Below are 19481 nucleotides of genomic sequence, written 5' to 3'. Positions count from 1 at the left end.
TTCCAGTGTTCAGACAGATTGTAACCTTAATAGCTAATGTCAGGGCAGAAGACCAGAAAGTCAGGTTTGGGGATTATCCTATTCACACTTCTAAAACAGCAGGTATTCTCACCTCTTCTCCATCAGGTGCTACCAATCAGCTGCAGTTAATTTAATGCTACAAATTTCCATTACATGTTACTCTTCAGATACATCCCAGCCCCTGAGTGGGAAGCTTCTGGATGAGGGAGGTAAGTGATGATAATCCTTCACTCCCTGGCAGCATAATCCTTCATTTTTTTGATCTACACCTAAATTCATTCACCTTAATATTGTTCCATTTCCTTTGCATAGAGTGAAAACTAATAAGTTTATCACTAGAGCTAGTAGCAAGCTTTCTACTTATTTTTTCTAAGAGTTTCCTTAAGTATATTTTCTACAGAATCAATGGAATTTTGTTCCACTGAGTTACAGTAGACTGTTTATAGTGCTTTAGAATAGAAACTATGTTCTGGCATGTGTAGACCTCTAAAATTGTCATCACTTAAAATACTTGGTGCCTCTGGATCTCTTTAGATTTAGGGCTTTCCTCCATTGCAGGATCTTCCTCTGTGTTGTTACAATGCCTCGTCAATCCCAGTATTAAGTAATATTAAAATGGGACATGTTCTTTCTTACATGTCTCCCTAGTTTGTTGCAAGCTGAAGTTCATTTCATGCTTCTCTGCTCAGCTTGAAGGAATCAACTGCTCATCTCCTGGAGTCCTATAGAATTCTGAAAGACCTATTATTGTGTTGGCTTTATTTATTATGTGGTCAGGGATGTTTTTGATTGTGTCCTTTAGAGACTCCGCAATCAGACTGGTCAATGAGAAGCAGCTTATAATGAAATTCAAAGCAATTTCTCTGTTGAAGGTTAAGAGCTTTAAAATCTTAACCGTTAGTGAGCCACGCTGGAGGAAAAACAGCCAGTCCCCTGCAGTGGAGGCTACTCCAGTTAAGTGTGTACTTCACAGTGCCTGATTGAGAACAGTGAGCTTGTACAGAAAGTTACCCCCTAGGACTAGGAAGAAGCTGATTGTTCCTTACAGATTTGTCCATTCTTCCAAATCAAATAGGGCTGCACTCTGGCATACCTTTAAAATTGCTTACAAGATCCCTGTCACTGCATTCTGACTCTGGAAGCTGAAGTCAAAATACATGAAAAGTGATGCAAATTAAAGAGAACTGAAATACCTTGAGTGGAGTATTTAAATGATGACCACATGCTGTGGAAGTTTATTCTAGGCTAGTCAGAGGTTAGTTCACTAATTTTCAAGATGAGAGAAATGGAACTATATACCAGCCTGTTTTTCAAAATCCTGTGTGGGATCAGGAGTTGTTTTACAATAATACTTTATTTAGTGGCACGTTGGGTTTTGTTGCCTTTTATGGGGAACCTTTTTACATGTTTGTGGCACCAGAAATGTTTCTTGTTTTTAAAGCAAACCAGAAAGCCAAATAAACTTTGGATGTGACCACTGAAATGTGAAGTTTGTATCTGAACCTAAGAAAAAGTTGTTCCCTTCTATCAGTCATAATTGGAAAAGGCAAAGGGAGGGTTACCTGCAATCACTTCCCTTCCTGATGTTAGTCTCTTCAACTACAGAGCTTCCAGAGGAGAGTATTTGAGGAATAACCTTTCAAACACTTATGAGCTTGCAGAGTTTCAAGCTCCACAGGCCTCTCTAGCAGGGATCAGAAAGTAGGACATTATAGCTTGATCCAGCAGGGTGTGGGCAATAAGCTCCTGCAGAAGACAGGACCATTCCTGGAAGAGAGAGAAAATAAAAGGCTTCTTCAGGGAAGACAAACGTTAATCAGTGGAATACATAGAATGAGAATGGGCTGTCCACTGCAGAAAGTGGAATTTGGCCAAACTTTTCAGTTGAGGATACAGGCAGGTATTCGTCTGACTTTATTTGACACTGGGAGGACCTTTTCTTGGGTTAATCTGAGGACAGAGTGTGGATAAACAGAACCAGGTTGTTTGTCTAGTTCATTCTTATCTCTTTCAGCACCTGTGGAATTGTGGCCCAGCGTTCAGTGAGTAAAATGGTACAGCAGAACAGCTGCTCTTACACACTGTGGTGCTTAGTGATGAACTATCCCCCATTTCCTTCACACACCATTTCATTACAAATACGCTGAGTAGTGCTTAGGAGCATGAGAAATAAAGTTTTCCTTATTCTAGTAGTGATCTCTAGTTGTGTATTGTATACAGTGTGTGGTGTGTACAGCTCTATCCGCATGCAATAATGTAGTTTCTTTCTAATAGCATAATGATGGTTCATCTAGGAATCTGGAGTGAACCATTTCTTTCTTGGGACACCTGCACCCCCCACTTGAAACATCTTTTTGAGGTCTGTAAACTATATGGTGGTGATGTGTGACCAAGTGACTTTCTCTTCCGCATTTTGAGCTCTGTAGGCTGTTCTGCTGGTATTGCCAGTATGTTCTAAACAGGAAATTTATGGAGAATGATTCATCATTAATTGGATGCATCTGCCTAAGTTGTGAGAGGAGGGATGAGAATACCCAGAGTTAAAAATGCTAGTACTGTGTCCTAATAAAATCTGTGTGTTAGAATTTGATGTTCTCTGCAGTTTTCTCAGTGAAATACAGGGGAGAGGAAGTGTGTTATTAAAATCTTCTGCAGAACTTTATGAAAAGATAGATTCAGATTTAGTGATTTTTACATGATTTTGCTAGGAGAGTAGTTGGATAAAACCCCTAACCTTGTCTGAAATGTTTTACAGTATATTGAGTATTAGGACCTGAGAAGTTTATCATGGGCAAAGTAGTCCTTTAGCCTGTGTTAATTAAATATCCCACCTGAACATGTGAAAATAAACCAATCCAGATCATGAAAAATACCTTGTGTTTTACAGCTCCTTCAAGAAAATAGACTGAACTTGGAAGCAGGTTACCACAGAGTTTCATAACAGGTTGATAAATTACTTTTTCATGTATTCTGTTCAGCACTAGGACTTAGATTCTGACATTGCAATTTTAAACTCCTGCTCTCTTGCACTTGAGATAACGGATGAAATGCTTTCATTTATCGATTCTTAGTTTAATTTTTCTACCTATTTCATATAAGTTGAAGTCATATGCTACGTCTAGTGGATGTAACAAATATAGGTGTATAAATTAAGTTTTATCTCTGGTTTATCCTGTCAAGGCTTGAATATTTATCTGGGGAGGGAAACAGTAGGGAAGAGGTGGATAAAGGGAGACATTATATGTCATTGTCAGAAAGAGAAAGCAGTAAAGAAAAATGTCATTGGAGAAAGCAGTAAAGAAAAATGAGAGGACTCCAAGCCTTAAGTGGATTAGCATAATGGCTGAAAACTGGATTTCAGTTCTAAACTAATATGTAACTCTCCTTAACCAGCACAGGCCTGTCCCTACAGACTGTATGATGCAATCGCTCTCTTGTTGTGTGTTCTTCTGAACCACTCCACCCGAGAAGCATGGCTGCTGTCACACATTCAGCCTACATGTGGGTAATCAAGAAAACAGACGGAAGCTTGGGATAAGAAGCACAAGACTGAAGGAAGTGAAACCTGCAACCCAGCTTTCTCATAACTGAATTTGGGTGTAGTTTCCATATGAGCATTTGGCTACCAGTGGCATCAGCTACTGCTCTAGATTTGTCTGCATTTTGAAGATGCTCAGTCCATGTTGCTGCCATATCAGCTGCCTGCTCTCTGTGAAAAACACTGACCCTTTCCTCCTGCTCCTCACGGTGAAGTTAACCACCCAGCTGCAGGACTACAGGGTGGCAAAGGGGTGACAATAAAAAATACTGAATGTCTGACACATTGGTGTCAGACTGACTGCCTTAAGACTAGAGGCAAGTACTTGTGCAGACAGGGCAGCTTCCCTCTTCTCTTTAGCTGAGCTTACTACTCTGTTTAATTCCCGTTTCTTTTTACTAATCACAGGCTTGTTCAACCTTCCCTGTAATCAGCCCCTCCGGCTCAGTGAGAGCTTCCCAAAGCCTTTCCTGTGGGTTGCTGTGGTTTAGATAGTCATAGCTGCTGAGCCAGGGCAAAGCACACCCATGTGTCTGACTGCAGTTCTTGAACTGCAGAGTTGAGGGAATTATACACGGGTTTGACATTTGCTGTGACCTTCACTGTTCACAGAAGTCATGGTCAGAATTAATTCCTGCTGATAATACTTTGTGGGTTGTCTTTGTTTGTGGCTCTGATTTATAGTAGACCACTGTTGAAAGTCAGCTTTTTTATTCTATTACTGCTCTGTCTGGGGGCCACCGATGCAAAATGCCTGGTAATTGTGAGACGGAGCTTACACTGTCACTCTCAAGATTAAGCTCTGCAGGGAGCAGTGTCGCCTCTTGACAGCCTGAAATCGCCATATCTATACATATCTATACAATGTCTACATATTGATTTATATGTATTTATTATGGTGGTGACCGCCAGAGGTGGTGTTAATAATCTTAGACCCCCTTTTGTTTTCCAAAATGCTTCTGGTAAAATACAAAATTCAGGCATTAGCATTTTAATTTTCAACTGATGACTGATTACCTTTAATGGAATCAGGGCAAAATTATTTTGACATAGAGGTATTTTGTAGAGGCTTATGTGTTTTGCCTGCCGTATCATCTGTACACAGATGAGACTTCACTGAAACTTGGAGCTGTTCTAAATTTCATGTAAGCTGAAAAAAGCTTGTTGCTGAACTGTTGTAGACATCAATTGAACAAATAGCATCCCTTTAATTTGGCTAAATCCTCAAATCTGTTCCAGTGGAATATAATTGTTCAGTAGTAAAAGGGGTTGTGATGTAAACTCACAGTACCAGAAACTCTAAATGAAGTATACAAATGTGAATTTATTGAGCCAGGCTCAGTTACTCTGCATGAGTCAGTTCAGTAAGTAGGTCTGTAATGATTTTGTGCACGCAGGGAACTGCTGCTCGGCAGAACTGGATACTGCCTTTTCTCAAAGGGACAGCTGAGCAGCAGACTGGCTCTAGAAGTGGAGGAAAATCCAAACTTCTGCTTTAAGAATGGGTGAAATGCTTCTCCTTAGTTCATTATGAAATCAAAGTGAAACAAGTTTGTATAGGAGGGAGCAGGAGCATGCCCTAGTAAATATATGGTTCTTGTATGTAGATGGTGTGTGTTGGGGATGCAGTAATTCTGCCTTCATTTTTTTCCTTTATTAAAAACAATTAATTACCTGTTTTGTAGCTGTTCTGTTTTTCCTGAGAAAAGCCTTGCTAGGCTCTTGGACCTAACGGTAGGTGATGCCTGTTTCCTTAGCAACACTTCCTGAAAGAAAGCAAAGGAAAACACTACAGATAGAAGCAGAGGCCTTAGATTGTTATCTTTATGAAAGGAGGGACACATGACGGTGCCCTGCTGAAGCTTTTAAAGTAGATCCAGGGCTATCAAATATTGATAACCATTTTATGGTTTTGCGGGGAAAATTGAATTAGAGAATATGAATTCTGTGACACAAGGGATGCATAAACTTACTCTGTGAATTGCTTGTTTATGAAAGGGAACCGTAAATCGAGGAAAAATGATTACAAAATTCCTGTCTCTATATAAAATGGCTCAGTGAGGGTTGGAGGGGTTTGCTGAGACTGTCACAGGTCTCAGGTCTCAGTTTGGTGTAAATAAAGGGATTGATACAAATACTGATTTCATCATCATGTTTTTAAAAACATGCATTAAGAGTTGGGAACTTCACATATATGCTGCTCACAAACTGCATGCTTCGAAAAAGCCATGATCAAGCAACGTAGCTTGCAGTAGTTGATGTAATTTGTGGCATTTTGAATAAACCAGATATTCCTGAAATATGGTTAAATGCAAATGAGTAACTGGGGGCATCCAGCACTTACTCAGATTTTCCGGACGGGAGGAGCCATGTCATTTGTGACTCTGGTCTTTCCCACGATGCTCTTGCATTTCATGCTCTTCCCACACAGTCTCCTTCTGTTACGCGGAGAAGGAGGTTCACGCCCTGTAAGTTCAAAGGCAGAGCTCTAGTGGAGTTGAAACACTAGTTGGGTTGAAAGTCAGATTTGTATTTGTCTTTGGATATTACTTGCCGTAAGTGTTTGGGAGGGGGGGTGGAGTTGGGGGAACTGGTTGTCCTGGTTTTCCTAGCGAAGCCCTTTGTTGCCCTGACTTTTCCATCATGTGTATGTATAGGTGTTGGTACTCTGTGGTTTTGGTCAACTTTTTCATTGTTTTGTATGGTACTGTTACAGGGAATATCTGCAAAACATTTCCTGTAACCCTTGTAGAATGGAGTTTGCTTTCATTTGGGACTTTTGGTGACTTGTGGATTCCTTAAGCACTACAACGACATCCTGGATTACAGGCCAGCGCTGAGTACAGGACAGGGCTGTGTTCTCCTGCAGCAGAGCAGTGTACACGAAGTGTGTCTCAGAGCACCTGCCTTTTAGCGGAAGGTTTTGTGCGTTTGGAAGCTCTCAGCTAGGACAGAGTGCAAGAAGTTGGCACAGAAGTTACCTGCTTCTGGGCAAGCTTCTCTCTGGCTGTTCTCAGCTTAGCAGTAGGTGTTTAATATGGAGTAAAGGATTTTTCCCCACAACTTTACTGCTGAGGTGCGGGGGGGAGCAGGGGGAGTGATGGAGAAAACCTCCCACTGCACGTACTGGCCAGTGCTTGTGTGTGCTGAGTATGAGAAGGATGTTAACATAGTTTGTCCCTCACTTCCTAAGACACTGGGAATGGAGGCGCAGCAGTGGTACGTCAGATACCTCGCCCAGCAGAAGTAAATTTAAAGGCCTTGTTTAGCTCTAGGAGCTGAGTTTTGGTGAAATCTGCTGGTTTAGTACAATTTAGCAGGGATTAAGTGAGGTCAGAGGAAAAAGAATTGTCTCTTATGCTTATAAGCTGTTAAAAATCTTTAAACTCTGCAGCTTTGTGTGGGAGGCGCTGTGGGAAAGGAGTCTCAATTAAAGTTTTCAGTCTGTCAGCACCTCCTCCATTTAGGTGTTTTCTGATGCTTCCTTTTAAGAAGTATAAAGAAGAAATAGCACGAGCTGGGTGTGAGGGACCAGGCTCCAAAAGCCCTGCTTATCTCTGTTCACTAACATGAGATGTTGAAACTTCTGAAATGGAATTTACCACTTTCACAGACCAGAGTAATGAGGATTAAAATGTTCTTGTAAATGGTGGCAGAATTTGCTGCTGTTTTTAGATACTTGCTTCTAAAAATCATTCCTGTTGAGACAAGGAGGAGAGAAGTTGTGTCCTTTGCAGAGATGTACAGTTGAAGTGGTAGAAGAGCTCTTGGAAGAAGAAATAGCGTATCCACCTACGACATAAGGACACACACAGCCATAGAAAGGGTATGTCCCACTATAGTGCAGCCATTGAAAGTGCTGAAGAATGTCTGAAGATCTCTAAGCCTTAACACACTTTAGAGTCTGAGCTAGTCTGGAAGTCGTACAGGCCCCAGCTCTCTGCATGGTTTCGATTCATGTGATGTATGTACTTGTGAGCGTGTGATCTCGAGGGGAAGTTGACCTGTCCTGAATTTAATCATTTACAGGTGACTGAAGTTTTACTATTCATTGGATGCATTATAGGAAGGAAGGAATAGATATTTACCTGAAAACAACAGTTAACTCTTTTCTAACATGATTTTACGGTGTAATATGAGGACTAAAAGTACTCCACCTTTGGCTATCCCTTTGATCTGTTGGTGCACTTTCCAAATTCAGCTGTACTCCATAAATGTGGATGGAGTGCTACACACAATCCATACAAGTGTGTGTTGGTGATAGCCTTTATCTGAGAAACAGAAACTGAACATCCTTTGGTTTCTTAGCTGTGTAAATGGCGGTATGGATACAGTTTACAAAGCTTCTAATGCTGTGAAAGTATGTAAATGAAGAGTTCCCTTAGAAATATGTGATGTAGATCCAAAACCCATTTCTGACCTCACAGATTCCTACTGATATGTGAATTTTCAAAACTTTAATTAAAACTTCCCTAATTAACACATAGAGAATAGCTTTTTGACCATAATGGAGAATTAGTTTTTATGGCCATGACAGCAGCTTCAGTAGGACTAATAACAGCTCTTAAAGTGATGGTACTGGGGGTTGGGAATGGTGACATGTGCCTGTGTTTTAACCATGCAGGCTACAAAGGCTTTTAGCTCACATGCTTAAATTTAAATTTGCTGTTTCAGTGCAGTGGTATTTTGCTTAGTGCAGATGACTTGTAATAGAGAGTCAATAGTCAGGAGTGGTCTCTCAGCTGGAGGAGTACAGCCTGTAAATAACTCCCGCAAGGATTTAGGGAACTTGTACAGATGTTAAGATGTGCCTAAGCACAGCTCCTGAGAACTTCCCCATCTGTCAGAAGCTGCAACCCCAGCTTTATTGAAAAGGGCCTTTGTGATAATGGCAATTACTAGCAGCTGTGTAAGTCAGGGTGTGAAATCAGGTAGAGCAGATTTTGGCCAGCAAGGAAACGTGACTTTGCTGGAGTGCATGATGTTACACCTTTTTATTTGTACTGATATTTTCCAGCTGAGTAAATCTTACTTAGTTTTAATTTGGTTTAATTTGACTGGCGAAGAGAAGAAAAGCTCTTGGTTTTTTCAACAGTGCAACTTTCTGATACTTCTACTTCAAGTAATTTGAAATAAGTCCAAAGCTCCCTGTAATATGCAATTAAATCACCATTTTAGATACCAGCCTAATTGCCAGTAACGTTTTCAATGTTTAATTCAAAATACAGTCTGACTCAACATAAAAAGGACATGGAACTTTTGGAACAAGTTCAGAGGAGGCCATGAGGATGATCAGGGGCTGGAGCACCTCCTGTATGAAGACAGGCTGAGGAAGTTGGGGCTGTTCAGCCTGGAGAAGAGAAGGCTGCGTGGAGACCTCAGAGCAGCCTTCCAGTACCTGAAGGGGGCTTATAGGGATGCTGGGGAGGGACTCTTCATTAGGGACTGTAGTGACAGGACAAGGGGTAACGGGTTAAAACTTAAACAGGGGAAGTTTAGATTGGATCTAAGGAGGAAATTCTTTCCTGTTAGGGTGGTGAGGCACTGGAATGGGTTGCCCAGGGAGGTTGTGAGTGCTCCATCCCTGGCAGTGTTCAAGGCCAGGCTGGATGAAGCCTTGTGTGGGATGGTTTAGTGTGAGGTGTCCCTGCCCATGGCAGGGGGGTTGGAACTGGATGATCTTGAGGTCCTTTCCAACCCTAACTATTCTATGATTCTATAACTATAAAAAGGTTGAAAGAGATTTGAATGTATTAAAAAGAAAAAGTTGTGTGTGCAAATGTGTATTTTTAACAGCATTGGTCCCTACGAGAGACAATTAAAAGAGCTGCTTCTGTTATCTCTAGGCCTGTTCTTACAGGTACGATTGTTAAAGCCCCACAGGTAGCATGTTGGTTTTGCCACGAAGAAAAAGCGCTTGTTATGCATGAACACAAAGAAGGAAAGGGGAAAGAAATGCAGTTTAACTGAAAGGTCGCTGCAACCTCAGTCCTCCAGCAGAGCATCACTGCTGTTCACCAGCAGGATCTGTACGTGTTCTGTCAAGAAGCGGATGCTGGGGTTGTTTCTGTTCCCAAAAGCTTCTCCACAATTTGCAAGCTGGTTCGATGGCCCTTTCTCTCTGTGCTGAGGATGCATTCTGCAGTTTGCTCACTTAGCTACAGAGAGGCTTTTTTTCCTTTGACCTAGACTGCTAATCCCTCATTGCAAAGAGCAGCAGCTGTGCTTTGTCTGTGAAGATCTCTGCGCTGCATGCAGCCTCATTCGGCAGGGCAACCCCCTCTTTGTGTGTTCTGCTTTTTCAGTTGCTGAAAGGGTGACTTTCTGTCTCCTTGCTCAGAAAACCCTGGTCAGGTTTGTGGAAGTCTACAGTGCAGGATTGCTGGGGTTTTTCCTCCTCAAAAAATGTACATTTCCAAGAGCGGTTACATACTGTTTCACAAAACTCTGTTTGACTGAAGTCTTCCTGGCATTCAGGAGGTGAAACATTTTTGAGTTGCTTTTAGAAAGGTGATGTAACCTATTTCCATTTAAATATGAAACACTTTAGATGGGTTGAATTGTAGCCTTAATGGATATAATTATGGATAGACCATTTTTTGGTGTGTGTCCACACTGTATCCTCATTTAATGTTGAATAATGAGGCTTCAGTTGCTCTTGGTGTAATTTCCTCCATTCAACATACTGCATTACATAGCAATGTAAGATCTTGGTGGTTGGTGAAAGTGAAGTTAATACAGGAACAGAACTGATAGGCATTTGCTGGATTAGGCTTTACTGCAGTCATGGCAAAACTACTTGCCTTCAAAGCGAAAGGAGTTTTGCCATTTGCTTCCAAGCCTGTAGTTTCTCTAAGAAGGTAAGATGTAAAATACTGGTCAGCACAAATCTCACATTTGTCCTAATCTCACAGTCAAACATTCACGTTTATACTTCCATGGTTTATAACAACCTTTTTGCTGTAACTGAGCAGGATTTTCAAATGTATGTGATGCTGTGGAGTTAAATGCAGTCTGTGAATGCTGAAGTTGTAGGTTTTCAGGCTATAGGAAAAACATGAACTTTTTGTCTCTTCTTCATTTCAGAACTTCCTTTTTATTCCACTTCAGCTGGTTTGATTTGCCACTCAAAACCTGGTCTGGAGTGGAAAGCATACACAGAGTGAGAGCTGGCAGACTTAGAACTGAATTACTGGTTAGCTGAGCTTGCAATGGTTCTGTTCGTTGGGCATCTTGGCCTTAGATACAGTGATTTGTGAATGCCCCATCCAGTCCTTTCTGTATGCTTAGTAAGTTGCAGGTGGCACTGAATGTGTCATCTAAGTAGATAGAATTGTGACAGAGAACTAGAAGTAATAAAGAGATGAAATAGGGAGAAGAGAGAAGTGGCAGAGATGCTGAAAGGAGAATAAGAAGGTAGCTTACAGAAAACTTGTATGTGTATGTGTGTAACAAGATCAAGGGAAGGAAATGCAGGAAGCAAAGTTTCCAGCTGTATAGAATGAGTTTATATATCTAAAGCATGCTGTTTTCTTTAACTGGTTATTTATAGAGCTATGGAACAATCATGGCTTAATCTGTTAATGAGATTCATGTATGAAGGAAAAACCTACACCAAATGAACAGAAGTAAGTGTTGGGAAGCCTTGTTTGTTGCCTTAAGTAAGGGATTAAGTTTTGTCCTGATGCAGTAGTTCTCAAGTCTGCATTCTGGGATGGCTTCACGATAGCAGGAGTAAGTGTCCAGAAATCAAAGTTCTCATGAAACAAGGAGTGGCTCTTTCTTTCCCTGAGGTCTAGTTATGTATGATGTGCCGCAAGGGATTCATTCTGTGCCTTTTTTACTGTATTTATAAAGCCACTGGGAATTAGTAAGATGCCACAGGCTCTTTACGCTGACAGCACTCAGATTTGCATCTCTCTGCAGATGTACTCGCAGTATGTGTAAGAGATTGCACTTAAATAAAAACCAGCTGGTTTAAATCCAAGCTGAGTTGTGATATTGATGAAACACATATCTTGGAAAACAAGTCAGGATCAGTGCCCTGTGTTCTGAGTGGTCATAGTCCAGTCTGTAAGACAGTGTTGACTTTGGATTATTCACGACCCATGTCCTTGTTCAGGAATTTCAAGACCAGGTTCTGTCACCTTTCATTTAATTCATGAGATTATTCATCAATACCTTCCTATTTCAGAGTATTTTATTGTCTTAATCTTTTTCTATAAAACATTTAATACAACACCTCATGACCTTTCTGCCTTCTCGAGTCAGTTACTGCACATTCTACCACGCCCTTTGCTTTCCTTATTCTTAACCTGATTATATATATTTAATTAGTCCATCACTGTGGTTTCAGAGTCCTGATCACAGAACATAGTCTCTGTGTTTGTGACAGACTATATCAAAACTGAGCTTAGCTGTAGAATTCCATACCCAGCATTGACCGTCTTGGTTGTTTTTAAAGTGAATCATATTGACAGCTAATAAAAGTACAAGTACATTGTATTTTGATACAAAAACATTGTTTCTAGAATTTCTGGTAACAAAAGAAGTACTGAGAAGAAGCAGCCCTCTCCTTCCAGACTTTTCAGAGTCCAATAAAAATAAGCCCTCTTTACAAGCTGCAGGAGATTGAACATGTAAATGTTCAAGTTATATTCATGTATTTGTGTCATTGCATTGCTGAGATGTTTAGCAATGTATTTTTCCATATGGGCTTAAGATGAGGCTTTATTTTTTTAAAGTTCATAAAGAATGAAAACTATTTCATGGTAAGTTTTTTTAGGATTTGTGACTTGAATGCGTGTCTGGAGGGGAGTAATAGTTTGTGGATTGATCAAATGAGGGTTGAATTCAGCAATAAAGTGGCCTTAAAGATTTTTGTCTTGACTTCCGTATCTGTTTTGGGGTGTAGTGGTGATCTGAGTATTGGTTTTGGTAGACATGCTGGAATGTAGCGTTCTAGAGCCTTCTTTTCAGGCTCCTAGGGATCTGAGTGGTTAGTGTTGCTCAAGCTGTACACTTCCAAATGTAATTGAGCAGTTCATTTTTGTTAATGATCTAAACTTTGCCATCTGCTGGAGAGCCTTTTCCTGACACTATAATTTAGTCCAGTTGGAGCTCAGAGTTTTCTGACTGGTCTGTTATCATGTGTTCACCAGGCGAAAACCTACGCACCAAACCCTGGTCACTTCTGTCATCCAGGTTTTCAGTAAGCATCTGCAATGACTGACTAGCGTACTGTGTTACGCTGTGAGATTGTTTTAGGTGCTGTGGGTCTGCTTTTTCTGTATCAAACCAGGGCATTTCCGTGTCAATTGATACCTGTCAGCTTCCTGATTGTCTGCATGAGTATGACACAAAATTGTCACGCCTGTTGAATTCCGTTGTCCTCCCTTCATCCTAGCATGATGATAGATGCAGGGAGGGGCAAGGGACAATATGGGAAAAGGCAGAAAAGAAGCTGCCATCTACAAAGAAACGACTGCATACAGCTGCTTCACCTCGTGTTCCCCTGGAGTCAGAAAATATCATTTGAAGTCCATGCTGAGTGCTTTGCGGTACAGACAACTGTGAGCATGGCTATTCTGAATGGATTTTGTTCCATCCTAGAAGGATAGTGTGTGGACCATGAATATAGCAGGTACCAGGGTTCTGCTGCACCTGGACCAATGCACTAATTGCGTGCTTTGTGTTGGAATTTGCTATAAGCTGTACCTCTCACTTCCTGACCTGTCATGTGTAGACTTTGGATTTAGCATTCCTCTAAACTGTTGCTGAAGCTCTGCTACATCTTAAAGTTAGGTTAATCGAAGATTTATTTTTTCTTCAGTGCAGTAGGGCATACTGTGTAGTAATGCAGAACAATCCCCCCATGCCCTGCAGGATTAAAACAGTATGAGAAAAATGCAGACTCTTTAACTTGTTTGCTCTTTCTTCACATTCAAGGAGAAAATTAAGTCCTTTAGAACCACAAAACAATACAGTGTAAGATTTGTGGCTTCAGGGAACAGCAAGGAAGTTGAAACCACAGATACTTGACTCTCACTAATGTAATCGGGAACCTACAATATTACTTCGTGGATTCTTAGTTCTAGCTGAGTTATGTTTTCTGAAGGGAGCAGAATGCAGGAGCTGTGACTTTTGGGTCATGCTTTTCCACTCAGAGGCCGTAACAGCACATACAGAACTTCTCCTGAACTTTAAGGACTTCTCCACGGAAGCCTTCATTGTTTCCTTGCTACATTATAGCAGTAAGAAAGAGAAATGAATGTCAGGCATTATGTCCACGCACTGTAACATAATTGTGGCATAATGATGAGCTGGGTTTATTTGGAAGAATCCAGAGTGTGATGGAATATTTCTCTGGGTAACTGTCAGAGCAGTAGGAAAAACATCTTTGTTGTTGGTTTTTTTTTTTTCTGCTAAAAAGCTCTGTTTAAACTTATGGAAACCTTAACTTTTACAGCCTCATGGTTTCGAGCTTTCTTAGATGTTTCATGATGGAGTGTGAGGAGTTTGATCATTTCCACATGTGTGTATGTAACACTGACAGACCCAGCTGAAGACCCAGCAGTAGTTCAACCTCTAGGAGTTTCAGGCAGTGGCCACTATGCACTTAGCTCCATGTCTGAACAGGTACTCACATTTGCAGATCTACTAAGAAGCATCCCAGACGATGTTAGTCACTTCATGTGCTGTGGAGTTAATCTGTGCAAGACAGTAAGAAATTAAGGTTAAAATAAGGATTTTTCTGGAAACTTTCAAGTACCCCATGAAATACTCTGTAAATCTGTTGATTTAAACAACTGCTGAACTTGTTTGGGGAATAACGACAAGGTCGCAGAGCCTTAGCAGCAAGACCAGTATGGTTTGCTTTTAATTGTGTGTATGGGTGGCACAGTGCATGCACGCACACACAAATACTAAGAATCTAATTGAAACCATTCAATAATTTTCCACTTGTGGCTGCAGTCAGTGTCACACTCACCCTGTGTTAAAGACATTTGTTAAGCATTTCCATAGCCGTTTGCCTACCTGCTGTGATGCCTTAGTGCCTGCGGATTGCCTGCTATGGAATGGAACTCGATTGATTTGCATGGATGCAGTATCACCGAGTTCATATGAGAAATAGGGTGAAAAATACCCTTCATGGACAACTGAAATAGGAATGATGGGGAAGCAGTTGAAGGCACCATATCCTGATAGTCTCTGTTCAGGCTTCAGGAGTACTCCAACATAGGTGAATTTTGTTTATCCCCTTCATGTGTCTGACTATTATTTCAGTTAAAATTTGTGTAACTGTATCCTTGCAGAATTCCCAGTTCAGTGATGAAGTGGTGACACAAATCTCTGTTTTGCAGCCAGGAATACCATTTTTAACCCGGTGTTTGTTAACTTTACCTGTGCTACAGTTGTTTTTTTCAGCGTTCTTTTGGATTGTCATCTCACTGAGGGGGGGATTGATTGTAAAAGGTTGTGCTGGGTTCTGTTATCACCAGCAACAGCTACTTCTGGTTTGTTCCAGACCATGAACCCTTTCGATTCAGTTTGCACAGCACTAGCGTTAACAGACCACACAGCTGGGTGCATCTCACAGAATCCAGCGCTGATGGCATTCCCTGTGGGAAGGTGGGGATTACCCCTGTGCCTTGTGCTGCAGGAAGCTGCAGCATTGATTTAGAATCTTTTCTTTTTCTTTTCTTTTTCTTTTCTTTTTCTTTTCTTTTTCTTTTCTTTTTCTTTTCTTTTTCTTTTCTTTTTCTTTTCTTTTTCTTTTCTTTTTCTTTTCTTTTTCTTTTTCTTTTCTTTTTCTTTTCTTTTTCTTTTTCTTTTCTTTTTCTTTTCTTTTTCTTTTCTTTTTCTTTTCTTTTTCTTTTCTTTTTCTTTTCTTTTTCTTTTCTTTTTCTTTTCTTTTTCTTTTCTTTTTCTTTTCTTTTTCTTTTCTTTTTCTTTTCTTTTTCTTTTCTTTTTCTTTTCTTTTTCTTTTCTTTTTCTTTTCTTTTTCTTTTCTTTTTCTTTTCTTTTCTTTTTCTCTCTTCTCTTCTCTTCTCTTCTCTTCTCTTCTCTTCTCTTCTCTTCTCTTCTCTTCTCTTCTCTTCTCTTCTCTTCTCTTCTCCTCTTGTCGTCTCTTGTCGTCGTCTCTTCTCATCGTCTCTTCTTGTCGTCTCTTCTCGTCTCTTCTCTTTTTTCTTTTATTTAAGCATTTTTTAGGCTTAGATGTGTAATTTTGCCAACCAAGAAGTTTCAGTGTCTTGACTTTAGGAAAGTCCCTAAAGAAGAAGTTTTGACATCTTTTGACATCTGCATTTAAAAGCTTTGAGCTGTAGTTGTTCTTGTCCCTGTGCCGCTGTTAGCTGACAGGGAGAGGAGCTCAGGAAACTGGTGAAGTGGGCAAATCACAGTTTCTCTCTCTTTGGTAGATGATTCTTCTTTTACCCAGAGGTTCTGTTCTTCCTTGTCGCTTAGCAGTTTGAAGCCAGTAATAAAAACTCAGTGTGTTGGCTTGTCCTTCAGAATATTGTGAACAAATCCAAGTGTCCTCTTAAGAAAATGTTTGAAATGGAACACTGTAAACTTGTTGTTTCGTTGTTCTTGGGTCCACTCTTAATAGATATAGTGTAATTTTTTTTCCCTCTGTATTATATTCATGTCCTCTCTAGCATTGTGAGCCATCTCCAAGAGGTCTGATGATAGCCACTCCTGCACAGTTGTTTAAAAATAAAGGAAGCTGAATGACTCTTGGTAAATTCAAACCCACCAGATGTGTTTGCTAGCTTAGAGTACGGTGTCCTGAAGCTGCAGCCTGGCTGATATTAACCAGTAAACAGTTTCCACACTCACTAGAGTAATGAAACATTTTGGAGGACAGGTAGACAGCTTACTGCAGGCACCTCTGGCTGCCTAAAACAGACTTTTAACTGACTTATGTAGTCAGTGAATGGAGGTCACTTTTCTGATGAGCCTTCAGTCACAGAATCCTAGAATCGTCTGGGTTGGAAAGGACCTTAAAGCTCCTCCAGTTCCAACCCCTGCCACGGGCAGGGACCCCTTCCACTGGAGCAGCTTGCTCCAAGCCCCTGTGTCCAACCTGGCCTTGAGCACTGCCAGGGATGGGGCAGCCACAGCTTCTCTGGGCACCCTGTGCCAGCGCCTCAGCACCCTCACAGGGAAGAGCTTCTGCCTAAGAGCTCATCTCAGTCTCCCCTCTCATCTTAATTTATGTACGTGCTCTGGGTTGTCTTTTAGAGGAATGATAAATTTATCATTCACAGCTAAAATAACTATCTAAAACAGAGTGTCAGTGTTTCTTCCTGTTAAGCTACACATCTGAACCCAGACACAGACGAGGAGAGAGTTTCTGACATACTTCAGTTTTGTGGCATTAAAAAACTTGATTGAAAAATTGATTGAAGAGCAAAATACCAGCTCAGTATTTGATTCCTGCCACCTACAGCACTGTTGCATCACCTGCTGCCCCCTGCTAATAAAACAGGCCAGGAATTTCAGAGAAGGACTTCTGTGCCACACAACAAGTGTGTATTTCTTTTTTTACCCGGTGCCTGCCACTTAGCAACGTGATGTGCAGGAAGCATAAATGTTGTTCTTTCCCTTTCTGTCTCCCAAATGTAAGGGAGGGTTCAGGAAAAACACGTCAGTCACAGTTGTTTTGTTTCCTGGACATTTTTCCAGTATGACCATAAAAAAAGAGTCCGTATAAATACGTTTCTTTTTCTTCGCATTCAGGTGATTTGATCATGTAAATCGCTCCTTGAAATCTTCATTTAATTTGGCAAAACTCTGCTGGTCGTCAGTGAGAGTGGTTGGCACGCTGTCGTGTGGGTTGCGTGAGGCTCTGATCTCTTATGCTGAAAGCTGGGAGAATTTTACCCATAATAATTTCACTTTCTGAAGAAGAGCACATTCTGCCCTGCTTTTCTGGCTTCCAAATTGATTGCACATCGTGACTTGGAAGCTGCCAGCTTTTTCTGGTCTCTGCCAAACTGAGTTATGATAGCTGATTTTCATTAGGAAAATACTGGTGATCTGCTGAAGTGTTCCTTAATTTCTTCCTGTTTAACTTACTGAATGAAAAAGTAAAAATCATCACTAACGTCACTGGTCAGTAACCCAGGAATAAAGGAACATTGACCTTTTCTGTCAATGATACTGACTTTCCCCCCCACTGAAACGTTGGCACCAAGTGTCTCTGATTGCTGTCATCTCGTTGCTGTTACCTAAATTGCAGTGAGTTTGCCACTCATTAATCTCAGCATGTTTTGAGTTCACTGAAGAGCAGTATCTAGGCCCTTTGGGCTCAGTTTGTCAATATAGGTTCATCTCTTTGTGAAATACATTTTCTAAGGTAGTTCTGCTAAGCGCATCTTTCTCTGTAAAAGAATGGAGGTCTCAGGGTTCTGGTTACTGAGCTAAATGAAGAGGGGGTTTCCAAGCAGAGAGAATTCAAGTCCTTTGCTTGCCATCTAAAAGTAGCGCCAATATGCTGATTATCACAAGAGAGTAATAGTTTGTAAAATGAGATCTTTGGCCTATTTCTCATAACTCTACTGATAGTTGAAGAATTGTTTAGATGCTAAAAAACTGTGGCGTGGGTTAGCTGTGTTCAGTACCAGAAAATAGTTAAGAGAAAATTGACTATAGCAGAGTGAACTGAGAAGGCAATGGGAAATGTATTGTTCTAAATTGGATTAATTTGACTATATTTATCAGTCCTGTTTTGATTAATCATCCGGGAGCTATGTTCCTACATGGTAGGCAGAGCAGATTGTGAAAGAGGCTGTCACAAAAAGTAGATTTTTAGGATTTGGGGATCTTGGATGCTATTCTCGATCCTGTCACTGACTCACTGTGCAAGCCTCCTAAATTGCATGAGTCACTTCATGTCTCTGCCTCATTTACACTTCCTATAAAAGTGAGTATTACTTATATCATGCCCAGTGTTTGACAGCTTCCCTTGCATCTCCATTCCCCTGTGTCATGTTTAAGTCCCCAGAGTAATTTCCAGTAATGTACAAAACTGTATCCTGTTTTGCTGAAGGCCTCTCTCTAGTTTGGGTCTGTAGACGCGACTGTCCCCAACAAAGAGGTTTAGTGAGAAATGTCATTGTTAATAAAGAATTTCATTCATTTAATACCTTCATTCACCTGCACTTAAATCCTTCTTTCCTGTTTCTGATACTTACATGCTATCAAACCTTTTCAAAGGGTCCTGTCAATTCAACCACAAACATTTTCAGACGCTTCTGAACTGAGAAACATAGCTTTGCTATTTCTTATCTCCCCAGTTTGTGTCCTACTGTTGTTATCCATCTCACATCACATTTCAGAGCCATTGGTCCTTAAAGACGAGCTTTTTTTTCCAAACCAGTTTTAGAGGCTACCGAAATGACAGCCAGACAACACAGTGATGCGCTGCAGTTTGCTCACCTGCTCCTACTGCGATTTCTGACGATTCAGAGAGTGCCTCTGGTGGTATTTTACAAAATCAAGATGTAGTCCTAAGGAATACAAACCGTAACTTCATTTTCTGCGGAATTTTATGCTCTTTGTCATGGGAACTTTGAGCAATTTCCTTTGGTTTAAATATTCTCAGTGTCTGTAAAGTGTTTGCAGGGTTTTTTTTTTTTCTCTCCCAAATCCAAGGAGTGGTACATGGAAAATGAAATTATTGAAAAACATTTGTGGAGAGCTTATGGTGAAGTAAACTTCAGTTGAGGAGAAGCTGAGATTTGTGTAGCACTGCTCAGCTGCAGAAAAACTGATAGTTGAGTAACGCTTTGGTTTGGGTTTTTTTGTTGGTTTTTTCCTTGACTGGCAATTCCTTGATCTTAGTAGGATACCCAAGACCACATAAATATTTAACTAGAAAGGGCCTGCATGTGTGTGCATGCATTTTGTGTCT

At 40.7% G+C, this 19481-nt stretch overlaps 1 protein-coding gene and 1 long non-coding RNA gene across 2 annotated transcripts in view; one reads left to right on the top strand and one right to left on the bottom strand.

Moving 5' to 3' along the window:
* The window catches only part of AMMECR1 (AMMECR nuclear protein 1), a 76663-nt gene that overhangs the window by 34884 nt on the left and 22298 nt on the right, over positions 1–19481 (top strand). The window lies entirely within an intron of this gene.
* On the bottom strand, positions 469–15281 carry LOC136019622 (uncharacterized). Its single transcript, XR_010614976.1, has 4 exons — positions 14206–15281; positions 5904–6025; positions 5234–5325; positions 469–1788 (listed from the first exon to the last, which is right to left on the bottom strand). It is a non-coding gene; the product is annotated as an uncharacterized LOC136019622 (long non-coding RNA).

This window comes from Lathamus discolor, chromosome 9 (genome assembly GCF_037157495.1).
Source record: "Lathamus discolor isolate bLatDis1 chromosome 9, bLatDis1.hap1, whole genome shotgun sequence".
Taxonomy (NCBI): Eukaryota; Metazoa; Chordata; class Aves; order Psittaciformes; family Psittacidae; genus Lathamus; species Lathamus discolor.
The sequence above is the reverse complement of the archived record's forward strand: the minus strand, read 5'-3'. Positions and strand labels throughout refer to the sequence as shown.